Source organism: Ambystoma mexicanum, chromosome 2p (genome assembly GCF_040938575.1).
Source record: "Ambystoma mexicanum isolate Mex_15411 chromosome 2p, UKY_AmexF1_1, whole genome shotgun sequence".
Classification (NCBI taxonomy): domain Eukaryota; kingdom Metazoa; phylum Chordata; class Amphibia; order Caudata; family Ambystomatidae; genus Ambystoma; species Ambystoma mexicanum.
Window position 1 is genome coordinate 1,306,767,334 of NC_090923.1, and position 13,307 is coordinate 1,306,780,640.

Here is a 13,307-nt window from a genome sequence, read left to right on the forward strand (position 1 = left end):
CAACCAATAAGTTACTAAACAAGTTCAGCTCCCCTGAGGTGGGAGCAAAATGGTACTTCAGTTACTTTAAAAAGGGGTAAAAAGTCAAGGTTATAAGAAATGAAGCAGAAATACTTTCATAGGCAGGGCAAAGGGTTCCAGTTAACTACAATCAGCAATTCAGTTCATAGGCCTGGGCCAAAGTCAATCGTTCAGAGCCTTTGTATAGGATAGCACAGTTCTGGTAGTAAACGGTTAAGTCTTTGCCACGGATAAAGGAAGAATTTGGTCAGACGAAACGTTAGATGTTGGTTTAGGGAAGGACAAGCCTTCAAAGTCGGGAAAGTTTCACAAACACAACTAATAATTGGTTGAAACGAGTGATGTACTGTATGAGTGTACCTTTTCCTTGACTTAAATCTAACAATTCTAGATCACGTGATTGGGCCTTATGTCTAGTATCAAAAACCCGGGTCATTTCTACCACTAGTAAATCAAAGTCGTACAAGGTAGTGCTGTCTTTTTCTAAGAAAGGGTTGGCCCAGGCAGCTTTAGTACCTGCCAAATGAGATAGGGTAAATGCTGCTTTGGTGGTGGAATCTGGGAAGGCCAATGGTCTGCACAAGAAATGTAATTTACATTGATTGAGGAAAGTGCAGAACTTCCTAGGGTCATTGTGGAATCTCTCAGGAGCTGCTAATGGAAAGGGAGTGGGAACCACCACGGGAACGGGTGGAGGCACACTGGTTGCTGGGGGTTGTGGTGCTGGGGTCCGTGATGCAGCATCCCCGAATTCTGGATCTGCAGGCAGGGGATGTTGGACACTTTGTATGGAATCAAGACGTTGGTGAATGGCGGTGGTGGCAGCTGCCATAACCAAAGCGGCCTTGAGGTCATCAGCTGATGCCTCCATAACCTAAATGACAAGTAGCTTCACAGTCTGTCGACACTTGATTGTCGTGAAGATTAGAGGGGCCTCGTCCCCAAGTACCACACAGGGAGAGATAATATGACTCTCTATGCGATCCTTGAGGCCACAGGTGGGAGATGCTGGAACGCCGGAACCACGTAGCACTGGAAACCCCAAGGCCGTTGTAAGGCAAACAATTATTAGTACAAACAATCACAGTTGCAGTATACAGAACGGACTAGTACTGTCCAGGAAGAAGCTTACCTAAGTGTAGTAGTAAGGTCGCTGCTAACCACACAGGGGCCTGAGATACAGCTACGTGGGGGCGCGTGAGCAGCACCTTCAGATGATGGTAATGGTGACTTGGGATGGTGGTCAGAGTAGTCACCAGTTGCTGAGCCCACCGGCGGTTGTTGACGTGGAAGACGTGGTTATACGTACGTTCGTGAGAAGTAAAAATCAATCCAGGGAAGAGCCAAAAGAAGTCCGGTATGAAAGTCCTGAGGTCAAAACAGCCAGATATACACAAGAAAAAGCACCAAATCCGAAGGGAAAACCAAAAGGAGTCCATAGTTCGAGGTCCGAGTTCGGGTAATCCAAGAATCAAGATTGAAGAGCAAACGGCAAACAGAGTCGTGAAGAACAGCTGTGAAGCGATGTGTGGTTGCGGGAACTCTGCTTTTATACCGTTTGGTTCCTAGTCACATGACCCAAAACAGAATCACGTGATCGGGATCTCCTTGTCACGTGATCCAAAAGTGAACGTGACTGCCTGACTCTGCCTGACCCAATGCGCCACGACAGTTGCCAATGCAGAAAGGGATACAACCGGGACCGAATGTGACTTCTGCTGTGACGTAAGGTATGGACCCCAAGCTGCTCACGCGGCCCCCGTCCTACATGTGTACCGGATGTTGGGATTGGACATGCTGTGGGGCGTCTAGTGGGCATGTGGACATGATGCATGACATGTAGCCCCAGGGTGGAGTGGAGCCCCTCCTCCAGAAAACAGGTTTCTTAGAACCGTTTGCCCGAATGCTGCGTCAGACCTAGAGGAGGTAAAGAAAGCCAAAGGGGTGGCCCAGATAGCCGCCCTGCTGATGACCTGCCACAGCACATGCCGTTGGAACACTATGCCGTGGCTCTGACCGCATGGGCATGTAAGTTCGCTGGCACTGTTTGTGCTGCCCCTCATGGTCCTCCTTGATGGCCGCAACCATCCACCTTGCTATGGAGGCCTTGGAGGTCTGATAACTGTGCCTTTACCCACCAAAAGTGACAAACAAGGCGTCCGACTTGCGTAAGTCCTTGGTTCTGTCCAGGTAGTATTTCAGCTTGCATCTGACATCCAGGCGGTGCAAGACCCTATGAGGCTCGTCCTTGGGGTCGGCGTAGAAAGTGAGTAAGACTTTTTCCTCGTTGAGATGGATGCAGGAGGATACCTTGGGTAGGAAATCGGGGTGTGTCCGCAAGACAACCTTGTCCCTGTGAAAAGTGGTGTAGGGTTCTGATGCCACCAGAGCCTGGATCTCGCTGCCTCTGTGAGCTGAGGTGAGGCCCACGAGCAGAGCTGTCTTTATGGTGACCAGCCTGATGGCGTCCGCGTCCGCAGATGCCATAGGCTCAAAAGGTTTGTGCGCCAAGGCGCCCAACACAACATTGAGGTTCCACACGGACAGGTCCGTCGACGTGGAAAAGGGGATGAGGAGTGGTGCCAGTGGGCGGAGTCAGGCGAGGCCTGCTCCCAGTGCCGCACCCAGCGCACCTCTAAATTTAAATGGGAAGATTTTTTCTGGTGAAAAAGGTTCTGCATCCCGTCCCTCGTGAGGGACGCCCATACAGTATGGAGGAAAGGGGACGGGACGTAAGAGTATGGTATGTCTGTTGAGATGAGAGCATCCAATGAGTGTCTGGCAGAGTGGGTTGGGCCATAGGGAAGGATAGTGAGGAAAAGAGAGTCAAAGAGGTCACAAAAGAGTACAGTAGCCCCATCCGGAGAGTCGAGATGGATGTTTAAGTCCCCAAAGAAGATAGGTTTGGGGGAGGAGGCAAGAAGAGAGAAGGACAGGTCCACCCATTCTGAGAGGAAGAGGGTGGTTGGTCCGGGGGGGCCTGTAGATTGTAGCAAGAGTAAGAGAGAAGGTAGATGAGACAGAGAGCCTGCAGACTAGGCTTTCAAAGGATGAGTAGGTTTGAGTGGGGATGAGGGAGGCAGGAACCCAGTCATGGAAGATCAGAGCAACACCGCGACCAGGCCGGGAGGGCCTGGTATTTGACAGGATCTTGTAGCCGTCAGGGAGAAAGTGTCAACGGCAGTGACAGAGCTGGCCTTGAACCGCGTCTCGGTGAGAGCAAGGATGTCAAGGTCAAGGTCTTCAAGGAGGAGACTGTAACGCTCACCTGGTTCCCTCGGAGGCGCGGGTCTTGGCTGGGCGGTGAAACCGTCTTCAATGTTTAGGCGTAGGGTTCGTTTGGCTCCCTGGTTTGGCCCCCTTCTCACCGAAAGCTTGACTTGGGGGGTGAGATGTCTACAAGTGGAAAAATCAGGGGATTAGTAGCTGGAAGGTTGGATGAAGTCTCTACCCCCACACTCTCTCCTCCCGTGGTACTCGGTTGCTAACTGTGCTCACCTTAAATAGGTGAATGCCGGGCTCTCCATCCTGCGTCTTGTGCAGGGGCTCTGGGTCCAGTTACTTCACTGGATTTGGGATCAGCCTCTTGATTGCAGAGGGTAAGTAGAGAGCGATGCCGCCGTTTATTGCACGAGCGTATTTTGCCTATATCAAAGTCCTTAATGTTCTCTTTTAACGTCCCTTTTCTGCAGGGTTCACTGAGAAGAAATGATGGCGAAAGAATGCCAAAGTTCGTGGAGGCACGTAAGTAGAATGAATGCCACAGTACTTTAATGCGCACCTTAATGTCTTTTCCTTTCAGGTGGAGAATGATGAAGGCGCCGGAGATGATGCCCAGGTTTGTGCCGAAGAGTGAACAAGATGATGGAGCATATGAAGGCACGTAAGTAGAAAGTCTGTTCTAGGCCTTTAAACGCACCTTAATGTCTCTCTTTTGCCTTGCAGGTGGCGGAGTGCGGTGCGAGCTGACTTTGGAGCGTACGTCGCACAGGTAAGCCGTTCAGAAACAGAACGTTACTAACCAATGTTCTTTTGTCTTTGCAGGGCTCGATGGCGGAGAAAGAATGCGGCAAATACCTTAAACACTCCGGTGGATCGGGTAAGTTGAAGCGCTGACCTTGACTTTGCTAATCTGTGTTTTTGTTGTTTTGCAGATGCTGCTGAAGACTGAAGATTGGATTCTCATCAGGTAAATCCGGAGATTTCGCGTTCACAGGAGCCGGAATGGAAGATTCCCTGGAGCTGACACGGTGAGCGTCCTGCTGCTGATGCAGAATAACGCGAAGCACGTTGCACCAATCGGGTGTGGTTTAAATAGTGCACAGGAGTGCTTAGGCGTCTTCTTCCACAGCCTCGCCCAGGTAAGAAAAAGAGTTCCAGTTTCCAGAAGAGTTCCAGTCCTAGGGAGTGGTGCCAGCCCCACCTAGAGGAAAAGTAGTTCCTGCCAGAAGAGGATGAAGACATCATCTTGTCGGTAAGGAAGCAGCATGGTCTGCTGCAGGTAGGTCCACCCAAGCACTTCTGTATTTCCTATGAGCCCGGCGCTTCTTGTGCCGGGACCAGTCCCCACAATGAGCCTGGCACCACCGGTGCCAGGACAAGGCCCAAAAGGTCCCTAAAGGGACTTGCTGGCGTCTGCAATGAATGTTGTGAGCCTGCTTCCAAGGGCGTTGGGCTGCTCCTGACTCCTTGGAAGCAGTGGTCATGACAGAGACAGATGTCAAAGGAGTGTTTGATAGCAGAGCGAGAGTTGAGGGTAGCTAAGTGAAGCTGGTTGTCCCCTTTAAATTAATAATTTGCAGTCGAGGGGCTTGGGGTGCCACCACTTGGTGGGAATGGGATGGAGGAGTGGCAACAGAGGGGGGAAGGTGAAGAGAGATGGAAGATGCCGGTCATGAAGGAGGAGTTTGCACAGAGCCCTGGGCCATGATAGTGCCATTGTGATAGACATTCATGGTACATTTGGAATATGTACTCTTACTCATCCTAGCAGTTGAAATCCCCTCACTTACTGGTAGCAAGAGTTAAGGCATACCTTCATTTGTCTCTGAGATCCCATGGTTTTGAAAAATACTTACAACAGGCATAATTCCCTTTCTGCTTCATTCTGCATATATTCCATTAGCACCATGGGCGGGTGAGCCAGCCAATCAGGTGGCTAGGAACGTGGGGCTTGAACCGGCGGTACAAGACCATATTGTACGCCGCCTGACAGCCGGCTCTCCCTGCCACCATCTCCCCCGCCCCTCCACTCTCGGTCCCTGTTTTTTTTCTTTATCAACCCCTGCACCCCACTTACCTTATTTCAGCTGTGGTGGCCTTTGCTGCCGCAGCTTCCTCTCAGCTTCCCACGGCCGCCATGGAAAGGGAAGAGAGGCTTCGTATGGCGCCCCACTTCCCTTTCCATGGCGACCATGCTGGTAAATTATTTTCCTTCCTACAACGGGACGCACAACGGGAAATCCTTTTTATTTTAGCACCCCGGCTTGCCTCTTTGGTAACCCCGGGTTCTGATGATCTTATATACCCGTTCCACGGGCAAGACTGGGGGGTAATGTCCCTGGGCCCACGTTAATGGCCCTCACTTCACTCGGATTGTTAACATGGGCCGTTACCCCCTGGTGTTCCTGTGGACATAGCGCCACATTAAAACCTGTGCGATCACATGCATTTGTAAGGTGAGAAGCACTATCATAGCCAAATAATTACTCTAACAGCTGAACCCACACTGCAACCACCAAAATCACCTGTGCTATCTTCCTACCCACGCCTCTCCTGATGGTGCTACACTTCTGATATGGACTAGGCTTATCTTTGCTTCTTACCTCTACTGTATTCAAATTATTGATCACATTACAGTTTTACTCTATTTTAGAATCCATGTCCCAGAACAGTTCTTCTACACACTGCATGCAATGTTCATTCTCTTAGCCATCTCCATAGGGGGTCCTAAGTGACTTGCCCAATTTAATTTACCCAACTACATGTATGATCGGTTTAAAAAAACTGATTAAAGTTTGTTATTCAGTTGTTCTAAATAGATCATGCAAAACCCATTCATCCACTTCCCCAGCACATAACCAACCCCCTGTCCTTTCCACTCACCCCTCACTTACCTTGCCCTGTGCAAGGCTCCGATCCTCTGGGTGTGCCTGCTATCCCTGCGACACACAGGAGTGCGTGCAGGGGCTGACAGGCGCAGTGAAGCGAGGTAAGATGCGGGAATCAGGTACGTATTTTGAGTGTATTTGTGTGTGATTTTTGTGTTTTTGTGTTTGTGTGTGTCTGTGTGGGAGAAGAGAGGGAATGTTTGAAGTGGGGAAGGGAGGGTGCGCGTGTGTGGGTAAAAGTGTGTGCGTTTAATTGTAGACGATCATGACGAATGTATTATGCTGGGAAGGGGGTGCTGCCGGTGGAGTAAATGGAGGGTTTGTGGGGGTGTAAACCCCCAGTTTGATTAGAAATCCTGCCAGCGCAGGAGAGGGCGGGAGGTCATATTGTGATATTTCGGCATTTTGAAGGCCACGCAAAAAGGGCAGAAATAAATCGGTCTTTTTTGGTTTCAGCCTCCAAAATGCGGAAATATCACATAGAACCCCAATAGGGTTCATCCTTCATCCAGATCTCCTCTCCGATTTTGTCATTTTGCATCACATGAGAAAATGGTCTCTGATTCATTCATCCAAATTATCCTTAACATTATGGTCTGTCATTAGCCTTCCTTTTGCTTACACATGCTGCACGCGAATAGGACATTGGGTCTCATTACTAGGTTGGCGGTAACCCACCAGTGCCACTGGCGGAATTGCTGCCAACCTTGTAACACTGTTTCTGCCGCCTGAGATCCCAGTGCCAAAGGGACATTACAAGTCCTGATATCCCAGAAAATGCTGTGCACAAAGGACTCCACCACAGGAATGAGTGCAAAGAAGCACTGGCGCTTGTTTCAGCGGTGCCAATACAAGGGCCGATGTGCGCGGCAGGTCTGCCTGCCGGGCGCATATCTGCTCCGGCAGGCACAGTTGTAGTCTGTCAGTCCGCGGGAAGAGTGCTGGTACGGTGCTGGTACTTTGCTACCGGCACACTTGTTTCCAGACGGACAGACTCGTAATGATGATGTAGATGCATTTTTTTTTTCTGTCTCATTTGCATTGAGCTCATCCACCTCTTCAGCTTCACACAAATCCAGAAGACGTTTCAATGCTCTGGCCCTCAAACCCCAGAAAATGAAAACACGCGTTTTTCCTATCAGAGCTGAAATTAGGCTCACATAACACAAACATATTTTTCGAAAACCTTTATTCCAGTATGACCAAGGTAACAATGGCTCACTAGGAGAACTACGAAAAAAGGCAGGACCAGGAACAGGCTGCACGACCAAAGTGTTAAAGCTTATTATAACTTTTGTTTTAAACTTTGAATGTGGGTTGTAGAATTAACTAGCACCATACTCCATAATCTTTTTCAAAAAGCTGCCATTTAATATGAGTCTCTTCCTACGGGTATCTGTACAGCATAAGGCCAGCGCTCTGCATAACGCATTTCTACAGGCCATGTTATGCTGGTAATCGTCACTGAAGGCCACGATGAACTTGGAGTACTTGGTGACATTGTGGCCTATTCAGCCTGCTTTAGAGGAAGCTCTGAATGTGCTGTAATGAACTGGCAGTACCAGCCGACAGCACGTCACTGAACCTGAAGAATATGAGGAGTAATTAAGGACCATCAATCAAGCCCATGCAGAGACAGGCAGTCTGATTTGAGAACACAAAGGTATATATGAACATTACAATTTATAATCTGAACACTAAACGCTGCATGCTGTTAATACTAAATATACACACAAGATCTGTACAGAATGTATTCCTCCTAATAGACATCTTAAGTTTGTAAGGGCAATTAGAATAAATCACGTTGTAGGCTGCAGAAAGTTGCCAGAGAACTAACTTCAAGCAAGCTCATGAGTGAGGTAGGACGTCTGTTTTGTGAACAAGGTCTGTCAACATTAACATTATAAGCTGAATGGTGAGTGCTGCATACATTTAATGTCAGGCATTTTACCTGAGAGAACTCTTACTTTAAAATTGTAATTGGCTGAAATCCCATTGTAGGCGGTCGGGAGTTGTTGAGCATAGATAAACATCACTCTATAACCGAGGCAAAGCTCAAAATGAAGCAGTCTTGATTTAGAACATGATTATAGCAGCAGGGCCTTAAAATCACACAACAGAGCCTTCCAGTTGCTTTTTCTCATGGCCAAAATGTTGTGAGGTATTCTTACCAGGTGAATGCATGCCGAAGCCAGACAGACACTTAATGTAATTATGTATTTAACCTTTACGTACTTAATAAGGTCACGCTAATTAAGAACCTTTCTCAACCTATAATCTGGCCAACAACCCAGTACAAAATGTAGAACATGCCAACATTCGAAAACAATGAACATTCCTGATAGAAACCCGACTGCACAGGTAGATCGTGTCAGTAGGGCTTCTAGTACATTACAACACGACACATTCCGTGTGGGTAGATATACGGAGGACAGATGGGGTAACACTGCTGAAAAGAGTAAGATCATGAGCAGGCTTGCAACAAGCCTGGTAGGCGAGAGCTAAAGAGGGATGGAGGTAAGAGCACGTGGCACAGCGTCAAAAAGGTGCAGGAGCTGAAGGAGTGTAGTGGAGAGGAGAAGTGATGGGTAATAGGAGAGGTCACCTTACGCACGAAACTGGACTCGTCGAGCAGGCAGACAAGAACAGGGTGGAGTGGCCTAAAGGCAGGATCTGGAGACAGGAAGGAGAATGTTACTTTAACCAGCCTGCACACAAGCGGGGGCCAGCCTGTTACAGAAGAATAGATATGTAGTGATGATATGTATATGAGGTGGTAATGTACATCTGCATATACACACAAGTATACATTAGGCATAACAGATGGGTCTAATGCAAGGCTAGGGTCTTGGCTTTGGGACATGGCTTTGGCAATGCTTATGTTAACACAGAATACACCTTTTTTATTTCTTCTGAACTCTAACTTAAAGTGCTCCAGTTCAGCTCACCGCCCACCTCTAGCTTGTCTGCAAGGATACGCCTGCCTTTGGACTGGTGCAGCCCATAGCCTATCACAAGTACCATGTATCGAACCAAGGGACATTGGCATTGGAACGTATGAGACGAGACACGCAGGAGACCTATGAACACACAGAATCTATTTTTTGAAAATGGACACCAAACATCTATGTTCTGACTTCACCAGGGGAGTCCTTTATTACTGTATGTATATTGGCTGAGCACAGGGTAGGTTGGGCAGGCTACCACCCTTTTTCTATACACTTTAGTATAAAAAGTGAAGTACTAATTTGTGCTGATCTTATTCCTGTGAAGAGTGGCCGCTGAAAAAATTGTTTACCTCCCTCTCTGATGTCATCCATTCTTTGGGAAAAGGGCTGTCAGGAACGATATAGGTACTGGATGAACCCAGATGGACACGATCACTTGATTAAAGCTTTGGGACCTTGCATGTGCGGTCCCCCGAGGCTCAGCCAAAGGGGTCTCTTAAGAGTCCAGGACAAGAAGAGGATCTGAATTCACAGAGAAAGTAGCCAAGAATGAAATGCAGGGACACTTAAAGTCCAAGCACTCTAAGTGGCTAAACGAGAGAATATGTGGAAAGGGACCGCTAAACTGAGCATTACAACCCCAGAGATGTTTTATGATTGGATTTACTTAAATTAAGGAGAATCCATCCTGATTTGAGAACAAAGAGTGTATTGGGCCACAGAGAAAGAAGCTGTCTGTCTCTGTTGGCTCTGCAAAGAAGACTCCACAGATTAGGGAAGGTGTTGTGGGGCCTTATTTGTACTTTTTTTTATTTAGCCTTATCCTGTATAAATCTTTAGATAAATTATCATTTATGCCTGAGCGTGGTGGAGATGACATGCCTGACAATTGGTGTCAGAAGTGGGATGAAATGGCCCAGATTCTAGAGCCATTCATCACAAGACCCAGCTAGACATGCCAATTGGATGTGTGCCCCCAAGTTTCACTTTGGTGAATGAAGAGCCTCAACCAATAGGTCCCCTTCTTTCAGTAGAAACCAACCTCAAGCTCGTAGTACACCTAGTTCTGTGGTTTCCCTATATCCATCAGTCACCTGTCATTCTCCCCCTGGTGATGGGGATCAGATTTCAACACCAAGAAAAAACAGTTACGAGTTACACCCCACAAACCGGGACCGGCTTGTAGAGTTCAAAAAGGAAAATAATGACTTGGTACCCACAGCTTCTAAGAAGAAAGAAAATCTCGATAAACAAGTGGGACCTTGGATGCAACAGATGAGATCTATGACTGAGGCCATCAGAGATCAATTAACTAGATCTGTCTCCGCCAATGGAAACTATGTTCCCGTCTGGACCTCTAATCTATGGGCAAGCGGATCCAAACCTCAGGTATTCATAGTTGCTAAACTGATTTGCAAAATCAAACTGGGAGGATCTTAGAGACTGCTGCCAGGGTAATAACCGAAGAAAACTTTCATCTAGCAAAGTATCAGGCCTCCTTGGTGAAGGACCAATGGAGGCAGATGTTTCCAAAAGGGGGAAAGTGTCACAGGTTTCCTTTTTCTTCACCTGTTTTTGCTGCCTTGCGGGATCCTTCGCCGGGGTTTTCTTGCGTGCTGTTTGGGTCTTGAATAAGCCTGCTCAGCCGTCGTCGGATTCCAGGATTTGTTCCGCTTCTTCATCTGGGATCAAGGAAACTCCAGGAAGACCAGGAAGGAAGGCCGCACACGGGGGCGGTCTGCGCGGAACGCGGATTGATACAGGTACAAGGGAAAGGGAAGGAGAAGGAGTGGGTCCGGGAATTCGAGCAGCAACTCAGTTCCAGGAGCACGACTGCAACGCACGTCTAGCCTCAGCTAACGATAGCATTGAGACGCGCGGAGCCGCAGGGCCGTGGTTAATTTATGGAACGTGCTGCATGGATGTAAAGGTCGATACACCGCGTTCTGTGAATACGGCCATGTTGGGTGTACTACAGCGAGTAACCCCGACGTGCCAGGGACCAGGAGGACCAAAAGGAGCGTGATCGATGGATCATGACAGCATGCCCCCGTCTAAAACTCGTTCCACCGGGTTTGCCTGGATGTATTAGATGGAACTTTCTGAGTAGTCTGGGGGAGTTTAGGTTGAGACAGGTTCCCAGGTACGTTCACTGGGTGGATAGCCCTTCCATTCCACCAGCTATTGAAGTTGTCCTCGTCTATATCTGGAGTCACATATTCGAGACACTTCATATTCTAGCTGGTCATTGACAATCACAGGACTGGTTCTAAGATTAGTCCGGGTGGTTTGGATGTAAGGCTTCAATAGAGATTTGTGAAAAACTGGATGGATTTTCTTCCAGGAGTCTGGTAGTTTAAGTCGAAAGGCCACAGGGTTAATGACTTCTTTGATAGGAAAAGGCCCATAATATTGAGGAGCCAATTTATTCGGTCTGAGATGTCGGCGAGGTAACTTCGAGGATAGCCATACTTTATCCCCAATGGTGTAAGAAGGCCCTGGTCTTCTCCTCGAATCTGCATGGTGCTTAGTTTGGATCTGTGCCCTTTCTAGATGTTCCTTGGCTTCTCTCTGTACATTGATGAGTGTTTCAATCCAGGAGTCGACTGTTGGAACTGGTGAAGGTTGCGGAAGGACTGAAGGTAATACCGCAGGGTGGAATCCATGGCTGCAAAAAAAGGGGCTGGTTTTAACAGCCGAATGGTCTGAATTGTTGTAAGCAAATTCTGCCACTGGTATTAGAAGCGGCCAATCGTCCTGGACTTTAGTAGAGAAACAACAAAGGTATTGTTCAAGGGTTTGATTCACTCGTTCTGTGACTCCATTCGTTTGGGGATGATATCCTGAGGAGAGGGCTCGTTGGATTCCTAGTATCCTGCAGAGGTGTTTCCAAAATTGAGAGATATACTGTGGTCCTCTGTCCGATATAATCTTGGAAGGAAGTTCATGCAGTCGGAAGATGTGTTCCAGGAAGATTCCAGCAAGTTCTGACGAGGATGGTAACTTATACAGAGATGTAAAATGAGCCATATGAGTGAACAAGTCAATGGTGACCATGATAGTGGTGTACCCTTTGGGTGGTGTTAATTCTACAATAATGTCTGTATGTCATGAATCACAGAGAGCGCCCCTTTTGGGCTTCTTGGTCCCTGTCACAGCGGGCTTGCACGCATTAATACTCCCAACGTGGCCGTCCAGCATAATCCCTTCTCGCTCCATGCGCTGGACGTAGCCTGTTCTACTAATAGACCACGCCTTCCGCGGCTCCGTGCGTCTCAATGCTATTGTGAAGTAGCGACCAGACGTGTGCTCCGTAGCTCGCGGTTCTTCTCCTTTTTCCAATCCCGCTATCCCTTCCTAGTCCTCCCCCTTCTACTTACCTCCTGGATTCCTGGCTAGCGTGCTTCCACTGCCTCCTGGATTCCTGGATTCGGCGTCCCGGAAACTGAACGCATTCTGGATTCGGAAGAGAATCGGGCAGCCTTCTTCAAGATCCGGTCCATCCGCAAGAAGGCATCGACCAAGGACACCAGTAAAGAACGGACTCAGGTGAGAAGGGGGGAACTCCTTGACACTGTAGCGATGACTTCCCAAGGTCTTGTTGGTGGTGTAGGCTGTAATAAGAGTCCTGCTCGTTTCTGGTTGTCATGTTTGATTTGATTACAGACGGAACAGGATTGAACGTACAGTTGAACGTCAGCCTTCATTCTGGGCCACCGGAATTGTCTTTGTATTAGACGGAGGGTGTTGGAAATGCCATGATGACCGGAGTGAAGGGTATCATGGCAGAGATTTATTATCTTTTGTTGTAGTTTCTGTGTAGGAATAACCAGGTTGTTATTTTTAAACAAGTATCCGTCCTTGGTTCTCAGATCCCATTGACTCCTTTTCGAAAGATCCTTCCAGAGTTCCGAAGTCTGAGTTTGCATGCGAATGTCTTCCAGGAGATTGTTTGCTTGAGCTACAAATATTGTATGGGGAAACATCTTGGGATATGTCCGATCTCCCGGAGGTTCGTAGTCTGGACGTCGAGAGAGGGCGTCAGCTATTAGATTTTGTGTTCCGGGAACGTGGTGAATCTGGAACTGGTATTGGGCAAAGAAGAAGTCCCACCGAGCTTGATGACTGTTCCTACATTCCAAGCCCTGCAGTACTTGCAGGTTTCGATGGTCTGTGAGGACCTGGACAGGATGTTTCGCTCTGAGGAGTAGATGACGCCACTCGGTGA

At 48.1% G+C, this 13,307-nt stretch overlaps 1 protein-coding gene across 1 annotated transcript in view; it reads right to left on the reverse strand.

The window, feature by feature from the left end:
* The window catches only part of TECPR1 (tectonin beta-propeller repeat containing 1), a 1,334,260-nt gene that overhangs the window by 93,960 nt on the left and 1,226,993 nt on the right, over positions 1 to 13,307 (reverse strand). The window lies entirely within an intron of this gene.